The sequence below is a fragment of the Pongo pygmaeus genome, chromosome 5 (genome assembly GCF_028885625.2).
Source record: "Pongo pygmaeus isolate AG05252 chromosome 5, NHGRI_mPonPyg2-v2.0_pri, whole genome shotgun sequence".
In the NCBI taxonomy this organism is placed as follows: domain Eukaryota; kingdom Metazoa; phylum Chordata; class Mammalia; order Primates; family Hominidae; genus Pongo; species Pongo pygmaeus.
In genome coordinates this window covers 51,334,515-51,356,920 of record NC_072378.2, presented here as the reverse complement: position 1 = coordinate 51,356,920, position 22,406 = coordinate 51,334,515, and the positions used below count along the sequence as shown (strand labels likewise).

Here is a 22,406-nt window from a genome sequence, read left to right as displayed (position 1 = left end):
ACCCAATGAGTTGAAAAAATGTCCAAAGAAGGCCTGCAAATCAGTGTTTACAGCAGCTTTATTCATAATTGCGAAATCTTGTGAGTAAGAAGTCCTTCAATATGTTAATGAATAAGCAAATTGTGGTGCATCTATACAATGGAACACTGTGCAGTGATTTTTAAAAATGAGCTATCAAGCAAAGACATAAAGGAAACTTACAAACATATTGGTAAGTAAAAGAAGCCAGTCTAAAAAATCTACAAACTATATAATGTCAAGCATATAACACTGTAGAAAAAAAAAAAACACGAAAGAAGCAGTTAAAATACCCATTGTTGTTAGGGTGGTGTGGATGATGCTGTAATAGTGGATACATGACATTGTGCATTCCTCAATCCCATAATATAACACAAAATTTGAACCTTCATGTAAACTATGGATTTCACTTAGAATATATCAATATTGATTCATCATTCATCAATTTAACAAATGTACAACACCAACACAAGATGTTAATAAAGGAAACTGAGAGGGAAAGATAACATTAAAACTCTATACTTTCTACTCAATTTTTCTGAAAACCTAAAGCTGCTGTTTTTTTAAAAAAGAAAAGTATTAATTTAAAATATACATGATATAAATGTCCATTTATGAGAATCTACACCTATAATCATACTTAAGGGTGAAACAGTGAATGTGTTTTCCCTGACATCAGGAGCAAAACAAGGATGTCTGCTGTTACCATTTCTATTCAACATTGTACTAGAGGTTTTAATCAAGGCAAATAGTTAAGAAAATGAAATAAACAATATCCAGATTGGAAGGGAAGAAGTAAAACTATCTCTACTTACAAATAGATGATCTTGTTCATACAAAATCCTGAGAAATCCACTAAAATGTACAACACCTAATAAACAAGTTCAGAAAGACTTCAGGACACAAGATAAACATATAATAATAAATTGAATTTCCATACACTAGTGATAAGCAATCCAAAAGTGAAATTAAGAAAACAATTTTATTTAGAAGAGTATTAAAAAGAATAAAATACTTAGAAATAAATTTAAGAAAAACAATGCAAGGATTATACACTGAAAGCTGCAAAAATTTCATAAAAAGAAAATTTAAAATATATTAGTAAATTAGTAAGTGGAAAGTCATTTCAAGTCCATGGATTGAAAAATTTAATATTAAAATGGTAATACTCCCAAATCGATCTACAGATTTAACACAATTCCTGTCAAAATCCCAGTTACCTTTTTGCATCGATTGACAGTCTGATCATAAAATTCATGTGGAAATGCAGGGGCCCAAAATAGCCAAAACACAGGAACTAGTAGACATGTCCAGGCACTATGCATCCCCACCTTTCAGCTCCTAGAACAGCAGAACGGTCTCCAGAATCACCCTGACACTGTAGATGACATGTTCAGCCTGGATAGCCACCAGGTTTATTTAGTATAGCCCTGTCATCTTGCTGAAGAGCCAAGTAATCATCCTTATATCACAGTGGGCCATTGCCTCTACTACCCTGGACCACTGGGATGCCAAATGTAGTGTCATGAGTTTCCCACCAGACCTCATCCATACAGGGGTAGCCAATGATCATGGGGAAGACTTTGATTTACAGAAAGAACTGATTGGGCAGGTGATGAACCAGCTTAGACAGTAACTTGTCAGCCAGTTGCTCCACATATGCTGCTTTTGTCTCCTCCCCAACATACCCTACCCGATGTGGCTAAAGTGCTCTAGGAGGTCATGCGGATTGAAAGTCCAATTTTTTTTGTCAATGGTTAGAGAATTCCTTGAAAGGATTGCCAAAGGAGACAACCATGGGAGCCCAGCACAGTGACACACAAACAACTTACAGACTTCCACAAGCAAGTCGCTAGTGCTGAGGAATGTAAGCAATTTGCTGGACCTTGCAAGACTTCACCAGGTTCTTTCAACAGCTCACACGCCTGCACTGTTCCTGTCACCCAGGGATGTCTTTTAAATTAGAAGACAGGAAGAAAACAAAAAACCAGGCTGTGTCCCACAATCAGAAACCTCCAATGTGGCAGAGAGGCCTTCACCACCAGCAGGCTGTATGGCCAGGCACGGAGAGACTCCAGCTTTCTGAGGCCATCCTGAGGAGATCCTGTTTGGGGTGTGAGGGAAAATCAGAGCAGTTTAAAGAAAGATGACTGCAGCCTGCCCAGTGTGGTGGGAGGGGAGCTGGTTTCTTGGTAAACTTGTTTCTAAAAGGAAAAATAATTTTAAGAAACTTTTTTTAAAAGGGCTGGGAGCAGAGGCTCATGCCTGTAATCTCAGCCTTTTGGGAGGCCAAGGCAGGTGGATCACTTGAGGTCAGGAGTTGGAGGCCAGCCTGGCCAACATGGGGAAACCCCATATCTACTAAAAATACAAAAATTAGCTGGGCATGGTGGCGTGCACCTGTGATCCCAGCTACTTGGGAGGCTGAGGCAGGAGAATTGCTTGAGCCCAGGAGGCGGAGGTGCAGTGAGCCGAGATTACAGATTATAGCATTGCACTCCAGCCTGGGTGATAAGAGCAGGACTGAAAGAAAGAAAGAAAGAAGGAAGGAAGGAGGGAAAGAAAGAAAGAAAGAAAGAAAGAAAGAAAGAAAGAAAGAAAGAAAGAAAGAAAGAAAGAAAGAAAGAAAGAAAGAAGGAAAGAAAGAAGGAAAGAAAGAAAGAAGGAAAGAAAGAAAAAGAAAGAAAGAAAGAAAGAGAAAGAAAGAAAGAAAGAGACTTTAAAAAAAAAGAAAACTAAATTTGAAAAAGAAAACAGTCTTGAAAAAGAAAAATAAAGTTGGAAAATTCACACTTCCCAATTTCAAAATTTAGTACTCTGCTACAGTAATCAAATCGATGTAGTATTGGCCTAACAGGAAATATATTGATCAATTAAATAGAATTGAGAGCTCAGAAACACACTCTTAACATTTACAGCTAATTGATTTTCAACAAGGTTGATTTCCCCAATTTAATGAGGAAAGAAATGTCTTCTCAACAATTGGTGCTGGAACACTGAATATTCACAGACAAAAGATTAAACTTATACCCCTTTCATACAAAATATAAAAAAAGAACTCAAAATAGATGATAGACATAAGTGTAAGAGCTATAATTATAAAATTTATATGAGTTTCCTATGGCTGCTGTAACAAATTATCACGTATTTGATGGTTTATACCAACACAAATTTTTTTCTTTTACAATTCTGGAGGCCAGAAGCCCAAATCTGGAAATCTATAGAGGTCTGCTCCTGTCTTTGGCTGTGTACCAATCTATGCATGTATGAGAAGCCAGGAATCAAACCACTAGAAAATACAATGCTGTGCATATTCTTGGAGCCGATGTAGGACTTAAAAATGTTGATTTTTCCACCAGATAAAATTTCCTAAATCATGCATCATTGATTAGAATCCTCAGAGGGGTATCATCTTAGTAGTGGAACTATATCAACCTTATAGTAAAAGCTCTTCTAGACCCACCTTAATAAAATGTAAAAGCCGGCTGGGCATGGTGGCTCAACACCTGTAATCCCAGCACTTTGAGAGGCTGAGGCAGGTGGATCACCTGAGGTCAGGCACTCGAGACCACCCTGGACAACATGACGAAACCCTGTCTCTACTAAAAATACAAAAATTAGCCAGGTGTGGTGGCACGCACCTGTAATCCAAGCTACTCAGGAGGCTGAGGCAGGAGAATAGCTTGAACCCGGAAACCGAAGGTTGCAGTGAGCTGAGTTCACACCACTGCACTCTAGCCTAGGTGACAAGAGTGAAACTCTGTCTCAAAAAAATAAAAAATAAAAATAAATAAAATGTAAAAGCCAACCTCAAACAGAATGGACCATTTCTAAGTAATATAGCAACATGCCAGAAAAAAAGTCCAACTTTATTTAAAGTAATACAAAAAATTACAGTACCCAAAAATATGAAATGCACAATATACAATATCCAATCAAAAATTACCAAAGGAGCAGGAAAAGCTGAAACATAAATTAGAGAATAATCAATTAAAAGAAATAGACTTAGAGATTGCACAGATAGTAGAATTATCAGGAAAAGATGTTACAACAACTAATACACATATGTATAATTATGTTACACGTGTGTGTATATATTCTAAAATATATATGTTTTAAAAAAGTTCTAAAAAGTATTAAGTATTAAGTATAAAGAGTAATGCAAAATATGTTTTAGAAACCCAATGGCACTGAACTGAAAAATACAATCTCTGAAGGGAAAAATACACTGGAAGAAATCATCAGCTGATTAAACACTGCAGAAGCATAAATCGATGAACTTGAAAATATAGAACTAGAAATGTCAAAGACAAAAAATAACGAGTAAAAAACAATAAATGAAAGACTGGAAGAATTGTAAAACCTGAACAGAGTATGAGTGACCTATAGCATGACAACCAGTTTTCTAACATACAAGTAATTTAGGGTTCCAAAAAAAGAGGACAGAGAAGAGACAAAAATATATATAATTTTCCAAATTTTCCAAATCTATAAACCATAAATCTAATTTCAACAAACCCCAAGTAGAATAAACAAAAAGGAAACCACACCAAGACTTTTGTGTTCAATTTGCTGAACATCAGTGACAAATAGAAAACTTAAGAGCAATCAGAGAAAAAAAACACATTATTTCCAAGAAGAAATTATATCAAAGAAGAAAACACAATAAGAACTAGAAAATGTTTTAAAGCCAAGGAAAATAAAAACATCATTTAAAATTTTTTTATATGCAGCCAAAGAAGAGCTTAGAGAGAAATTGAGAGCTTTAAAATGATTATATTGGAAAAAAGGGTTCTCAAGTTAATATCTAAATTGATTATCAAAATTAATCTTTAGAAATCTTTTAAAAAGAGAAAATCAAATCTAAAATAATTGAAGGAAGAAAATGATAAAAATAAGAGGAGAAAACAAAAACAGAAAAGATAATAATAGAAAAAAATTGATATACCAAAAATCAGTTTCTTCAAAAAAATTAATAAACTTTATAAATCTCTAGCCAGATTTATAATATTTCCAGAAGAAAATAGAAGAAACATAAATTATCAATATCAGAAATAAAATACCACTAAATGTTCTATAGACATTAAAATAACAATAAATGATCATTATGAATAATTTTGGGCCAAACAATGAACAATTCAGATTAAATGAAAAATACAAAGTACCAAAATGTACGCAAGAAGAAATCAACAACGGGAATAGCCCTTTTTTGAGAATGAGTAAAAGATTGAATATAGTAAATAGAACCTCTTAATCTGATCTCGTGTATTTTAATTTTAGGCCCTAAATCAAGAAACTAGCACTAATTCTGAATATTGACAACAAGGGTTTATGTGAATTGAAATGGAAGCAATCATGGACATTTAAATTCAGGCTAAGACAACCACATCTATGTAATCATAGACTTGTAAATCCACAAATAACAAACCATTCTGCCTGTTTCCAGGATTCCCAAATTCTCTCCAACCTTCCTATTCCCTATGCTCTCAAGCAAAGTTCAGGCCAGGCTGTAAACCAAAGCCAATCCTGGCAGTACCATATTATGATTTCAAGAAATCTGCCTAAGTATCCGAGTCCTTTAATATGGAGTCTAAGAGAACTTCTAGAGAAGAGATTTAAAATGCAAATAGCCCTAGAGGTAGTATATACATTAATAAATTTTCAATAAGATTTAAATGACTAATTTGAAGTATCGTTTTTCAAATAAACTTTTGAGAAGGGTGAGATATACATGTCTGAAGAAGCAAAAGGACAGCAAAGAAAGGAGAATCCAGTATATACATGGCAAGTTGATGCCAAAACAAATTTCATTTAGTTCAGTTTGACAAAGGTTAGTGTTACCATTGTGTAGGTGTCTGGCAAACTACTCTAACACCATGACCTTCCCTAGGGCCCAGGAATTAAGGGACTATTAGGTGACTCTTCAGGATAACACTTCACACACACCTCCTCCTCTTTTACAATTCAATAATGCAGAATCCCATTTCCAATGCTGGCCATGTTATCTACTTAAATGAAGTCATTTCATTCTTATTTCAAAATCTAGGTTTTTAAAAATTCTTTTTTAATTTTAATGAAAATGGATACATCCAATCTACAATAACCTTTTTAGTATATTACTATCTGTACCCCTATCATGTAGGTGAGATAATTACTCTATGATTTTCCCTACCCCAGCCCCTCATTCACATTAATAAATGTGTATGTCACTTATCTTTAAAAATGAAATAAAATAACCCTTTTGCTTCTTTTTTCAAAATTAGGCACATGATAATGTTTTGAAAAAAATTAATTAAATTAAATTAAAAAGGTTTTATGAATTCTTTTTCTTAGAAACAAGAAGACATATATTTTCACTACTACATGTGTTTGCCTCGGAAAACACAGGTATTTAATTAATAATAATAGTCCCCTGGATTAATTTTGGCTGTTTATGTAGACTCAAAGACTTATCTGACATTTTTAAAATTTACAACAATGTACACAGAATGCTACCAAAATGGTTTAAACTATGTAATTACATGTGCTGTAAATCTCCCTTAAGTAATTCACTACCTGTATCACTTATAAAAAAAGACTTTGCTTATTCTCCTTTTATGGGAGACTAATAGAAGGCCATTATCCTTTTGGAGTGAAGAGATTTACAGATATATCTTCCATTAGCATTAATAAGTGTCCATGTAAATCACTGGGCACCAATACTGGAAGAGACCTCCTCCATCTATTGAGTAATTGGCTATTTTAGTTAAAAGATAATTTTAGGACAAGGGGAAAAAGTAACATTCTTAATATAATTATCTGAGGTTAAGACTACATTAAAACAACATGGTAAGAAAAAACGGATGACTTGACACTTTATTTGGCTTTTATTTTCCCTACTCCCTAAGTTAATCATAAGCATAACAATAAGAAAGCAAACATAAAGGTGAATAAGAGTGACTGCTTTTGAAAAGACAGAAGAGTGCATTACATGATATCTAAGCACATTGACATAGATCATTAAATTAACAGAATTGAGTCACAATAAAAGCATATTGTTTCCTTCATATGGCAAATGTTTGCTACACTTGTACCTTAGACTAACATAGGATTTACTTAACATTTTAATTGCATTATTTCAAGTAGTACAATGTCTTCCAAATGTTCTATTACTCTGCATTTTTTTTTAAATTCTACATTGCTGTTCATGCATATGGGCTTCTCAGGGTCCCTGGCACAATTTTATGTACCTCTAAATATCATGTGCAGATGGTTACATTTTAGTTTTTCATTCCGCACATAGAAGAACTTTCATGTGCTTAATGTAAAGCCAGGCTTAGCATGTCAAGTTGTCTTGTGTGACAAATAGTTGTATATAAATAAATTCATTGGATACACTTTAAAACAAAACAGAACTGTTTAACTTCTCAGAAATAGGGTATCAGAAATCCAGGAGTCTTTCTTTCTATATTTGGCAGATGATTTTGTAAGACTTGGGTTCACTACTGGCAAAGTAAGTTATATCTTCATGGTTTAGACAGACAATTACCACATAATCTCTGCTCAAACTTAAAATGCATGCCTGTGTAATATACATTTGCAAATCTGTCCTAGAAATGTTCTGCCACAGATCAGATGCCTTGTTATTGAGAAATCAAACAGTTCTTTAAATAGAGGTTGAAAATGCAACAAAAGCTAATTTTTGCAGTACAAAACTAATTGTGTGTTTTATTTTCATTTAACAGATTAAATAGAGTTCTACCCTTTGCTTTGATTCTTCTTCTGTTTCTTACAAATGTGACAGTGTCAGAGTACACACAGGGATTCCACTTAATTAAAAAAAAAAAAACAGAGTCATGAAGAGAAAAAGGAACAATAATAAAAACAAAACAATTTATAGGGTTCTAGTTACTAGCATTTTACAAAAGGCATTTGGGGGAATTTTTGGGGAGCTTTTTTATGGTTCTCACAGTGGATGCCACGTATTTATTTATTTGTATCCTGTATTAATTGTAAAATCAAACATATAGAAGGGAACCTATAAAGAAATAAATCAGAAAAGAAGAGAAATGGATGACTGCCTCTTTGTGACATATTTTCTCCCTCAGCCTTGCATATTTGCATTAAAGTGATTGTGAATAATGTACATTTGACCAGTGCTGTCTGCAGAACTAATGCCTATAAAAGGGATGGGAAGTAGCATATGTTGTGCCTAGGGCAGAGAAAGTCGAATCACCCCCACTGTGAGAGTCTCCAACTAAAACGCAGGACAGCCTGGGATTTAGCCTAAATGAACCCAGCAGGGAGAAACAGGACACAGTCCCTCAGTCCACATTTAAGCTTCTGAACTAAGATTTTTAGAGTTTGCTTCAAAAAGAACCCATAATCTCTGTCATGTCCTTTGCACAAAGCATTGAAATTTTTTTCTTTGTCTTATCTACCTATTCTACAAATTTTCAAGGAAAACCATTACGGCAAGAAATTAAACACAAGAAATCAGTTGTTACAGAATCAAGATGTATACTCTTTATTGCTATTTTAGCAACTCTCTCCTCTTGCTTGAGCTATTCCCCGGCATTATCTGACAAGGCACAGTTTTGTCAGTAATTGCAAAATATTTTAGGCTTGTGGTTTCAATTTTATGTTTTTGAACTCTCCTGGAAATGCTCTGCTATTAAATACTTTGCAGAGGTTCTCTGTCCTGTTATGTAATCTTCCTGTGACCTCTAGCACTGGGTTCAGATTCAAACTAACTTTCCTTCTACCTATATTAACTTGATAGTTGAAAAATGGCAATTATACAAATGTGTGAGAATAACAAAATCAGCTGAACTAGGGAAATAAAAGTTGCCAAATTGCTGTGTTTGAATCAGTAGGATTGCCTTTTGCCTCATTAGCTGCAGTATTAAAGGGGATAAAACAGAGTAGGGCTAGAAAATATGTATTCATTTTGGTATTTATGTAATCCAAAAGGGGAGGGCAGTAAAAATAAAATAAAACTGAAAAACTTGTAAGTTCTATCACAGCATGATATGAAAGAGCCTGTGCAATGCTGAAAATAATACAGAATTGATAGGATATAGCTTATCTTTTCTGCTGCTATCTTAGTGTTTAATTCCTATTCAAATTACTGTGAAGATGTTGTAATGTTTCAGAATGAAAGAAAGCTCCAAATCATTGATTTTAGTTTATTGGCCTATTCCTTGGATGGGGTAGGAGGGTGGTAAGGATTTACCTGTTTTGATACTTCAAAGGACTTCATTCTTTGAATGATTAGCGGAGGGTTACACACTGTCATGAAAATTAAGTTTTGGGCGTTTAATTTCATTTCTTTGGGATCATAGCCTAAGGTGTGTAGATCAAAGACCTTACCCCTACCCTACTCCCCTCTACCATCCCCCCACTTCACCTTTCTGATGTGCCAGAGCCCCGTGACTATTTGTTTTGGCAAGCTGGGCGTCCTTCATTTTTTTTCCCATAATTTCAGTCTTTTCTGTCATCACCCAACAAGGAGGCCCTCAAAGTGTGTAATCACTGTAGTTTCTGAGATTAACCAAACACACCTTGATGAAATTTCATTTGAGGCCATGATTCAGTGTCTTAGATTCAGGAGATGTCAATTCCCTGTTAGGATTATAGAGCAGCTTCTATCTGCTCCATAGCATTATAAGCACCTGTAAATCTTGGAGAAAGGAGTTAATGGAGTGGGAGCCTCCAAAACATTCTACCAGAAAAAGTAACATAAAAATTGCTTAACATTAGTTTATCAGATGCTAAAAAATAGTGGTTGTTTGACTAATTAATTGAAGCAGATAATTCTTCATCTTATATATCATCATGTCAGTATTTTCTATCTTAATCTTACCTTTCGGGCCATTTTTAAACTACAGACTGGGGGAAGGAAGTGTCATTCATTCATTTATTATTTCAGCAAATATTTAGCAGGCACCAGATGAAATTAGAGGCCACTGAACTTAAAGCCCCATGCTGGAGGTAGACAAGTAACTAGCAATTTACAATGCATTCTGATTATGCTATGATAAACTGAGATTCTATAGGACAGCGAAGTAGAGAATGCAAAAAATATATATATAATTAAATTATTTTCTTAGAAGAGCTTTTAAACTTGTTATCAAACATGCAAATTGCTTTATTGTCCAGTTCACATGAAAGTTGCCCTTATTGTTGTTTTACCAATAATAATATATTATGGTTTATTTGTTTCTTATTCACTGAGGGTTAATATTGCAAATAAATTGGGAGTTGGTGAGAGCTAGATTACTCTGGAGGAATCTTCATATCAAACATTCTTCCTCTTATGCTTAATTTTACAGGCTTTGGTCATCTCACATATTGCTGCTGGGGCTGAAAGAAGTTTGTGTTGTGATGTATTACATTTGTCACCATGTGCCCCCAAAGCCCCTCCTCTTCTTACATTGCTTTATTGCAGTATAAGGTCTAAAACCCATGAATCTTGCTGTCTTCTAATAGCCCCCTTCCATAACACAGCGACCTGCGCAGAATTAGAGCTAATAATTCAAACCAAAAAGGATAAAAAGCATAAAGCAACTGGCTTGCTTCCAGATTCCACCATGACATTTTTAAAGCCCAAATCAAATATTTTAAGCAGTGCCCTTTCTGAGTCAGAATTTTAAGCAGCACCCTTTCTGAGGCTGTGTGTGGCTCTGTCAGGAGCCCTGGGTTCTAGTTTTGCTTCTGCTAAATATAGAAGGCAAGTCATGAGTTTCCTCATCTTTAATTGGGAGAGGCAGAGACTGCAAGATCTCTAACATCAAGGTCAACTCCAATATTCTAAAAATGAATTTTAAAATAAACTAGATAAATTTTTTGTTATTTTAATGTTCAAACGTTTAACCTACCCAGTCTTTAAAGAACATTTTTAGATAAGACTTCTTACACCATTCTAACATATGCAAGTGGCCAAGAAATGGCATACTCTCCACGATTCTGAAATAAAAATTCTGAAGCCCAGAAAGATTCAGTGATTTTTCCAATAATATGCGGTGGCTTAGCAGAGGAATATCGAACCCGATCCTTATCTTTTCAAAATTTACATGAAAAAACACAAAATATTCCATAGGAAAAAGACAATTTTTTTTTTTCAAGACAGAGTCTCCCTCTGTCCCCCAGGCTGGAGTGCAGTGGCACCATCTCGGCTCACTGCAAGCTCCGCCTCCTGGGTTCACGTCATTCTCCTGCCTCAGACTTCTGAGTAGCTGGGACTACAGGTGCCTGCCACCACGCCCAGCTAATTTTTTATATTTTTAGTAGAGATGGGGTTTCACCATGTTAGCCAGGATGGTCTCGATCTCCTGACCTTGTGAGACAGTTTTTAATAATTGTATCTGATTCAGTTAATAATCTGACCCCCAGTATGAATTGGTAAAACATTAAATACATTTGGCTCTCTGACAGATAAACTAGTTTAAATTGCCAAAATTCATACTTAAAGGAATCAGGTGTTCATTGAAGCACCAAATGGGCCACAGAGAAAGCACAGACTGATGCTCCAATGTCTCTGTATTTAATAGTGATAGTCACCACTGGCAGGCAGGAATCTAGGCCAGAAGTATCTCAATATTAGCTTTCTTCTCTTCCCCTCTGAATGCTAAATATACTGACATCACCATTTGATCTGTATACTTGGAAGTCTCCCTGGACTGGTTAGCAAACTAAGAGCATACCTCCTAAAAGTGAATATGTGTACTTTTAACTTGGAGTGTCTCTAGCCCTCAATGGAACACTGAGAAAAAAAGTCAGGCTATTTTAAATGATATGACATGATTACCACAGAATACAGAAGCCTGGATTCCAAAGAAGTAACACAGGTAATTCAGCCCAGACGATGTCCATGTCCTTTGCCCCCATCTTGTCTATCTTCTGCACATTTTCTAAAATGTATACAATCTAAATCTGCACTAGGAACAGATTCTGAATAAATGCTATTGCTAGACTGTGTGTGGGAGAAGAGTGTTGAAAATAATATATTTCTTGATATCTTGCCCAGGTATCAACTCAGGCCTTTCAGCCATTTCTTTCCTGAGTTGAAATACAGTCATCTAGAAAATGTAACTGCCTAACACAAAGAAATTCAAGTTTTTTAAAACATATATTTCAGTGGAAATTATCATGTCAATTATGTTAATGTAACCATTTTGTATATAGTTCAAACTTCAGAGACTATTTTATCTTTTGTAATTCAGTGTTGTCCAGTACTTTGGTCTTGCCAAATCCCTACCTCCTAATCCGTACTCAGTAAAATTAAAGCTTGGTACTGGTCACTGTGACGCTTGTCTGCAAGTAGACAGGTGATAAACAAACTCAAAAGAATAAACTCTCTCTGTCTCAATTTTAATCAGGCAAATGAAACAGTAAGACATACTGATAATCAAATACTTTACTTATTTTATGTTGAAAGCATATAGGGTCTTCATTTGAAGTCTGATTCTATCTTACTTTCACTCTAAGAACAGAAAATAAATGAAATTTGGGAGATTAGTTTGTATGAAGGAGTTTTTTTTTTCAATATATTTTTAGGGACAGATAGTTTTATGTAATTATTTAACAAATATTAGATAGAGCATACTCTGTGCCAGATGGTATTCTAAGTGCTTTATGAAACTTAACTTATTTAATTCTCCTAACAGTCCCATGTGTTTCTATGAGTATCCCCATCTTACAGAGAAGGAGACTGAGAAACAGAGGTTAAGTAACTCTCTGAAGGTCACCAGCCAATAAGTGGAGGAGTTGCGATGCAAATCCCAGCAGTGCGGCTCTAGCGTCTATATTCTCACATCTCAACAAGATGATTTAAATGTCAATAAGATAATACGAAAAGTGGAAAACATTTCATTTCCAATGAAAACTAGAAGCATCACTTAATTTCCTGAACCTAATCTCAGTCCTGGAATCAGGCTTTCTCATGACTTTTTCAAATATTTACAGAGCATTCTGAGAAAAGTGCTATTGTTTCTCAAAAATACTTTTCATAGTCTTCTCTAAATCTATGATAAGTACTTCTACAGCTTTTACCAGACTGATTTTTGGAAATGAGAAATAATGAAGGAAGTTCTAGAAAGAGAAAATGGAAGAGATATTCCTATTGTTTTCATCTTAATTCACAGAGGCAATAAAGAAAAATAGGGAACTGCAGTTTAAATGGAAACAGCCCTCCAGAGCAAACAAGCTAAATCATCATTCTGCTACTCCACTTTGTAGTCTTGTAGTTAAGGCTCTGCACTTTCATTGTGTGGCCTGAGTTTGATTCCCAGAGAACCAGTCCATTGGAGATGTAAATCCTTTAACTCAAAAGGAAATCTTAAGTCCACCATTCTGGGACTCTGTGCTATTTGATCATGCAGAACTTTAATTTTCTTTTGTAAAATATGGTGAAAATACCTGCCTCACAGTGTTGTTGTAGGAACTAATTGAAATAATATAAAGTTCTTGGCAAAGTTCCTGGCATAGACAAGCCCTCCATAGATACCCAAATCCTTTCCTCTTGTTGTAGAAATAAGGGCTTTCCCGTTTTTAAATATAGAGGGAGAATTATTAAGCTTTCAAAAATGCAGTTGGAGGAAACACTCATTCAATCATTTAACAAATATTTTTCAAGTACTTATTATGTTCCAGGAACTATTATTTCAAACACAATAGACTAGAATTCCAGAAGGTTGAAAAGTCCCACAGATACTTGTTTCAATGTTTCTAATTTCATCAGAAGCAAATGTGCAAATGAGTGATTTCCACCACTTTTGATTGTTGTTCCTTTGAAAAACCACACTATTTAGTTCAACAAGAACAGAATATTCTGTGTTTACTTTGTCTATTACTTGACTTGGTAGGAAAATCATTTCTGAATAACCACACATACATACACATACATACACAAGCATACAACGCTTGGTCCTAGGGAGCAACCACAAAGCATTCAGAAACAACAAGCTACATGAAGACCAATACCATTCAATTTCTGGCCATTTCGAGGAAGCCTGTTCCTAGCAATCTGCAACATCCAAGCCCCTTTGCAATGATCAATGTCTAATTGGATCATTGGTATTAAGACAGTGCCTTTCAGGTTTGGTCTATTTTGTTAGAAATCCAAGAACATGTATCTTCTTTTAAAAAATTATCCAGGTTTGTTACTTGAGTCTCTGGCACAAATATTAATGAATTTTCAGCTCCATAAGAAGAATAGAGCAAATGACCTCAGACTTAAACTGTTTCTTCTAGCTTTCTGACTTGCCCATCAGGTGGGAGGCAGCTACTACCTGTATCAGCTACCTGTATGGCACAGAGACACACTTTAATTCTTCTCAGGTTGGCTCTTCACTAACATAATTGTTTGGTTCATAGCCACTGCGTCTGTTCACAGAACCTAACATTAATAGCTCAGCCCTTCTCCTCACTGTCTTTTCACTTCCCTCTTATTTCTCACTGCTGCAGGTCAAGACATATGGCCCCCTTGATTGATTTCCAGTAGTCATTCACATCATCACTCCACAAGTAGCTATTGGGCACCTAGTATGTGCTCCGTGCTAAGTACCGTGGGAGTGTACTACAACTATGCCTCAAACAAAAGCATTTATTTTGGTTGGAATATAGGACTTAGATTAAGTTTCTCCTAACTATTCAAGAGGGTACATAATTAACAACCATTGCACACGTGTGCTGTCTGATTCATGGTTCTACACTGCCCTCCTCCAAAGTCCCTAGCAGAGATCTCAGAGAGCACTCCCCTGTGACACTGAGCACTCCTCACTATATCTTCCAAACAGTTCCTCTGCACAGGAGATGCTGCTTTGCAATACTTTATATTCTATCCAAATTCCTTTAATAATATAATCTCTCTTGGAGTTGCCCCAGGGTTTTCAATGTCTTCATGTGAACTCCAAGATGAACCCCTAGAATTTATTCCTGCTGCTAAATCTGTCAGTATTTCCACAGATTCCTTGGAGGGTTATACTTTGGCTGTACAATTTCACTTTAGGATAAGAAGATCTTAACAGGAAGACACCACACACACACACACACACACACACACACACACACACGTGATCTTTGTTTAATGATAAATAAATGATCTTTGGTTGTCTATTTGATGAAGAGAAAATTTAAAATCACAAAATCCAAGATTTTTTAGGCAGAAAGGGTCCCATGAAATTATCTAGAATTTTAAAAAATTATCAATCCTACAGAAGAGGCTCTAAGGCTCAAAGAGAATGGGTCTTGTCCCAGTTTATAAATTTCTAGGATGTTTAAGTATATTTATCTTCTTTTATTTACTCTATGAACATACTTCATTCTCTAAAGAATTTTTCACTATTTATAGTTAACACAGACTTATAAAATTCAAACAATTCAGGCATAGTTTTCATCAGCCTACTTTTTCTTCTCTGTTTCATAAGTTTTACTGCTGCTTCTCTCCAAAAATGGAACTATTGGTTCCTGACACCACTTCTGAATTCAAGTAAATTCAATTAAGCCAATATTTAATAAATAATTATGCTAAGCCCTAGAAATTCTCATTCTATAGATTTAAACTCCATAGGTCTAAAAGATTTCTGCAAATAAATGAGTTGGCCAATTTGCAAGTGAATGTGAAGATTCAAGTAGTCATTGTGGTTGGTACAGTGTATATCTTTACTTACTGTCTGGTGTGGAATCCTATAAAGATTAATGCATTAAGAATACTTTTGAAGAAAAAATTAGAAATAGAACTATCGTATAATTCAGTCATCCCACTTCTAGATAATAGTATTGATATTCTGATTTAAAATACTTTTGCAAATATGACAGCTCTCCAAAACCACTAAAGCCAACTTTTCTGCAATATGCAAACTCTACAGCTGAAACCACACTTATATTACAAGAAACTGGCTTATTTTTAAGCTCACACCTGTAATCCCAGCACTTTGGGAGGCCAAGATGGGTGGATCACTTGAGATTAGGAGTTCGAGACCAGCCTGGCCAATATGGTGATTATTGTCTCCAGTAACAATACAAAAATTAGTGGAGCATGGTGGCACGTGCCTGTAATCCCAACTACTCGGGAGGCTGAGGCAGGAGAATTGCTTGAACCTCGCAGACAGAGGCTGCAGTGAGCCAAGATCGCACCACTGCACTCCAGCCTGGGAGACAGAGCAAGACTTTGTCTCAAAAAAAAAAAAAAAATTATTTTGCGAACAGAACTTTTTTTTCTTTAGTGTATAAAGGCAATTTGGACCAAAGTACAAGTATGGATCATGTCACTATTTGTATTACTAGGTTGTGACCATATATTTTAAACCTCTAAAATGTATATAACCAACATATAAAATATTATACAGAGAACAAGGTTTTGAATGAATCAATAGTATTATGCTGCAGAAATTGAAATTAAAATGCTAAAATGCAGCAAGATCCCCATAGAACACAGTCCAAGTCAGGCATGAGAGAATGGCTCCTGAAAAATGCCTGCACTACAGGCCACCAGTAACGAACCAGTGAGGAAAAATATTTTTGCCCCTCTCCCCTAGATAGGCCAGTTTCAAAATAATGGAGAACTAAAAAGCAAAGCTCCTAAAAGTTTAAAGAAACAAAAGAATCCAATGATCAAAAGAATTAAATAACATTAAAAAAAAATAGAAGACCAAAAAAAATGGGTTGTATCCACACAGTCAGAACGTCCCCCTCTGAATGGCTTCGTCTGCAGAACATTCCCTCTGAAAGCTATGACTTAGGAAAATGCTCTTTTCCCATGGATTCTCTAAATGAAGGGATGAGTGGAATCAGACTCTTCATTTGCCTCTCTCTTTCATTAGTATTAATAAAGAGGAGGCAGGATGGTCCTGGGGTATGGCGTGATGTGAGCTCAGTGAAGCAGGAAGGAGACAAAGGAGAACCTGGTTCTAGCTATACTGCCTACTCGGCCACAGGAAAGTGACATAAAACACTTTAAGCCTCCTTTTTTTAAAAAAAATTAAGGTATGTGTAATGCCGCATTTTTTTCATGCCTCTTATTTAACTGCCTGCACTTTTCTTCTAGCCATAGTGAAATACTTGTAGTTCCCAGAAAACAGCATGTTCTAATTTTTATTGTTACGTCTACTATTCCCATTGCCAGAAATTCTCTCTGTACCCTTATTGTCCCTCCTCACCCACTTAGCTAATGTTTATTTATGATTCAGGTTTTATATTAGACATTACTTCATACAGAAAGACATCCCTGATGCCTCAGTATTGATCTACATACAACTCCTATGTATCCCGATAGACAGCAAGTACTTATCATTATCTCAGTATTCCCAGCACTGAAACCCCACCCTTATCCTCCTCTAAAAACTTCCTGCGAGCTTAGCACAGACTAAGCACTCAAAAAATACCTGTACAGGAAGGAGAGAGGAGGGGAAAGGAGGAGACAAAAGGGGACAGGAAGGGAGGAGGGAAGGGAAAGGGACAGGAGAAGAATGGAAGGGAGGAAGGAAAGCAGGAAAAAAAGGGAGGGGAGTAGGGAGGGAAATTGAATGGAACTTAAGTTTTAGATTGGAATGAACTTTTAAATACCTGAAAATTAGATGCTTTAATGCCTATGAGTGACTAGGAAAGAAATGGGTCTGTTCAAGTGACAGACAAGGTGTAAAGAAAGAAGATTTATCAGAGCATGTTTGAAAACAATGGTTAGAAGGAAAAAAAAAACTTTTTTTCTATTTGTACCTCTATCAATTTAACATAGTTTACTAAACTAGTTGGCTATAGATATAGACATAGATAGATATATAGATACAGATAGTATACCCTGAGGGTGGAGGGGCTGGGGGATGGGGAGAGAGGCCAAAAACAACTAGCACTTACTAAAAAATTAAACGACTAACACTTAATATGTTCCATGCCCTTTTTAAGCACTTTCATATACTAGTATTTTACCCTATCGAGGGGGTACTATTATTACCACTAGTTTAAAAATGAGAAAACTGAGGTTCAGAGTAATTAAATAATTTACCCAAGGTCACAGAGCTACTAAGTAGCATTTTCTATGTGGGTATCCTTTGTTGAAGCTCCCAGTATATTTTATTTGGCTGAAACAGTGCTTTTTGTCTGCTTGTTTTAATTTGATGACTTTAAGGTGGGTACAAGCTCTCCTGGTCAGCCCAGTTCCCACCACTCCTAGTTGTCTTAGATGTTTTCCTACTTTGATAATTTACATTGCCTGCCTAGCCCATAAAGGAATGTAAGTTCATAACTCCTGTCAATCAACCTAATTTAATTCCTGTCCTTTGCCTTTTTGTCTTACCCATCTGCCCATACTTATACCTCTCTCATAATCTGGAATATTTTCCACGACCTCTTTTCCAGATTAAACTGCCATACTCAATTCTTGCTCAAGGCCCAGCTTAAAACCTTCTCAGATTAACCTCAGTACTTTAATAACCTTGCATATGTCTTGAATTCCAACAGTACCGCATAGTTTTTGGATTATCATTTTACTCGCTGGCTTCATTAATGCACACCTTATAACCCTCCTGACTCTCCATCAGAGTGTAAATGTGGTTGATGGCATTTGTGATATGCCACAATAACTAGACCACGGTCTAGTTATTCAATCAAATACTAATCTAAATGTTACTGTAAAGATATTTTGCAGATGTATTTGGGGGCCTCTCATCATCAATTGAGTTGAAGGAAAGGAAAATGTCCTGAATTACCTGTCGGAGGCTTTACAAGTAGAGCTGAGGCTTGAGAGACAGAGAGAAAGAAATTTCACCTGTGGAGTTTCATCCTGCTCATAATTTTCCTTTCCTGACTGCTTGACCCATAGACTTTGAATTTGTTTTCCCAGCTCTGAAAATGCAAAGCAATTCTTGTTTTTCACACACACACACACACACATATACACACACACACCCCCATCCTACAGGTTCTCTGGTTGAAACCTGACTGATACACAGTAAGTGAAAAGAACCATTTTTTCTTTTTGAAACTCCTATCATACTAACACACACAGACACAAACGCTCACAGTTAATATCATTGAATAAAAGATAAAATTGTGAAAAAGTATTATATGTTTGGAAAAATATGCAGGAAAAATTAGATAAATAAATGCTGAGAAATAGAAAAAAAGAAATTATTAGAGCAAGCTAGTATAAATCATGGAAGACTTTTGAATAGAAAAATGTTTGAAATGCAGTCTTAAGTGTTGAATGTAGATTAGTAGAGTCTACATAACAGTGGAGGAAGAAAGAGGAAAATATTTCTAAAATAGTGGCAGTACAAATACTCAGTAAACCATATGTATATCTGCATATTTGTTTGAACATTTTTTTCAACATATAGAGCTCCAATAATTAAAATGCAACAAAACATGTATTTTAACTGTCTAGGTTCCCCCATCTTTTAAGTTCATTCTACCAAGCTGTCACAGTGATAGCAATAATTGATGTTTACCATTTTAATATTAAAGTTTTCTCACTAATGGCGTTAGATATAAATGACTTCGATTTGCGATTTTCCCCCAACACTGTGCTTTTAGAATGCATGACATGATTATGTATGAAATGGGAGTTGAAAATTCCCTCAATATCCATGAGCATGTATTTATGCAGTCTTTAAAATTTAGAATTATGTAGGTTGCCTAAGCACTAGGTTCAAACTTACAAATATAAACGATTACATATGTATGGTAATCTTCCCATATATGAAGGAATTGCAAAAAGCAGGGAAAGAAGCAGTGAGTACAGAAGTTCAAGGTAACAACTTTCTGGACATTCCACCATCCATACAGCATGCATATTTTTTAAATATTCTGAAGCTTCTAGTTAGCTATGCAATGACTCAGAATTGGCACAAAATGTCACTAAAACCAAAGGATATTATTTGGTTTGAAAATTGGTTTCTTGTGTCAGTTAAAATTCAGAAACATATTTTCTACTCCATTCCAACTCATTGAACTCCCCCACTATTATGTAAAATTATTTTAATCAAATGAAACTATGTAGATCAAATTTAACTCTTCACTGAGTTATAAACCCTGAGTGCAAGAGTTATAGAATGGAAATATTGATATTCCACCGGGGCAAGTAGAAGTAGCCTTTTTATGATATTGTTTTGGGAGCTAGAGAAAGAATTCTTGCCCCTAACATATTAAATTCAGTTCATATTTAATTTAGCAGACATATATAAAGTGCCTTCTATTTACTAGGTCCTGAGTTGACAAATGTGAGAACACAGTTGTTGCCCTCAAGAAAATCACTATGTAATTAAAACAATAGCTGTGAAATAATGTGATAAGTATAATAATAGGTATCTACACAGAACATTATGGGACCAGAAAAGAGGGTCTCCTACCTCTGGAAAGGACAAGAGTACCAAGGGTGACTTTTTGAAGTAGTTATTCCTGAGCTGAGTCTCAAAAGATAAGGAGATAGCCAAGCCAAGAGGAAGAAGGAGGGCCTTACAGAAAAAGGGGGATGCATGAATCGAGTCAATGTCAGAGCCACACTGTTTTTAGGCTACTGAAGATAATTTAGGGTTGTTGCAGCATAAGGAATGTGGCAAGGGGTAATAAAAACAAATACACCTATTTAAGTTCATAGCAAACTATATATGATGGATCACAAAGCCTCCCCTGCTAAAATAGACGTACTTGCCATTGGAGAGTGTGGAGAAAGGGAAAACCATGACCAAAACGAAGCCTTAAGACATTAATGGCAAACATTGCTCCTTTGTAATTTTGGTTAGGTAGGTCCTAAGCAGAGACAGACAAACAACTGCCCCTTTAACATCAAAAAGCCATCCACAGACAATTAAGCTTGCCTACAACATAAACAATGAAGCCACAAACACACTCTTAGACAATTTCAAAAATATCGTTAATATTATGATTAATCAAAATATTATTGAGTAATCAAATTATTGTTTTAACTGCTCTATTCCTTGTTATCACAAAAAATTGTCCAAGTTGTATGATATCTCATATACCCCTCTATACTATACCATGAGTATTAGATCCCCTGGACATTTTCCATGTAAATAAACAAATAAAGGAAAACAATGTTAGTGTATGTAACATGTAATACTTTCCTTCAAGACATTTTAACTGTTAAATTTCCTGTCTACTATTCTGGGAATAGTGGTAGGCAAATCTATTTTTTATCATCTCAAATTCTAGTGATAGTCTTATGGACATAGAATTAAATGACATAATGACATAATCTTTAAAAATCAGTCAGTTGGACATCAGATTATGCCTGATCACTAAGGACGTGTGATAATTTTGTTCTTACCTGACTTCTATCTTCTAGACTGGGGGATTTTAAATAGACATCAGATTATCATAAGAAAAATGTGCCACATAGGCAAACGTTACAGCTTAGTAGTTAAATAGAAGGTTTTGAGAGTCACACAGATCTGAATTAAAAATCTGTCTTCTGCCACTTATTAGCTCTGTGACCTAAGGAGATGTACTTAACTTCCCTAAGCCTGAGGGACAATGAAAGAGACATATTACATACTACTCCTCAAAAGTCCAGGCAAGACCAAGCCCCAGTCCCCGCAGGGTGGCCTAATCAATAACATACATTCTTATATCTTTTAATTTTCTCTCCCTCATTCCTTATATCAACCCCTCCTCCTGAACTCTGGCTCCCTGGAATGGAAATGCCCAGATAAACTACCTCCATCCACACTTTCATCGCAGGCTCTGCTTTCAGGGGAACCCAACTAAGATAGCACATGAAAGTCTCTGGCTGTGGACTTTAACTACAGAGTCAAGTCCCAAGTTTAGGTTTTTCACTACTCCAGACAGATGCCGAAGGAAACTGGGTCGTTCCTTGACTGGCTTGAAGGAAAAGAGCACTTCTGTATTAAATACTTCTTACACTTATGGGACATTTTGTTTTCTCCAGGTGTTTCCAAGGCGTCCAGAAAGAGCTCTTTCCAACTGCACCAAATTCCATTTGCTTTCCACACCCTGTCCCCACAAGGGGTGCTGCAGAAGCACAAAGCCAGCCAGATGATGAGCACACTTGGAAGTATAAGGCAAAATGTTCCAGGAGCAATTCTGAACCAATTCTGGAGCTTAGAAGCTGAAGGATATACATTTCGTTCCTTGATCTAAATTTCGCAAAGTATTGATCAGTTCCATAATGCACATTTTGATTGCTTTTAAATTGTTCTTGATTTCACTTTTTCTAGTCCTTCACCCCTGTTCTGTGGACTTTCTTCCCAAAACAACCATATCAAACCCTTGTCTCAGCCTCTTCTTTTAGGGGCACCTAGGCTAAGAAAATGTTAGCAGGTTACAGAGTATAACAAATATATCCTGGGAGCATGTTGTGGCCTCAGGCTGTTCCAGAGAGCTGGCCCTCTAGTCAACTGGATAAAGCCCTAACTCTCATCACAAGTGGCCAG

General features: G+C 35.8%; 1 pseudogene; it reads left to right on the top strand.

Annotated features, from left to right (window-relative positions):
* Window positions 1-138: 138 nt before the first annotated feature.
* On the top strand, window positions 139-22,113 carry LOC129039047 (transportin-3-like; annotated as a pseudogene).
* The last annotated feature ends 293 nt before the right edge of the window (window positions 22,114-22,406 follow it).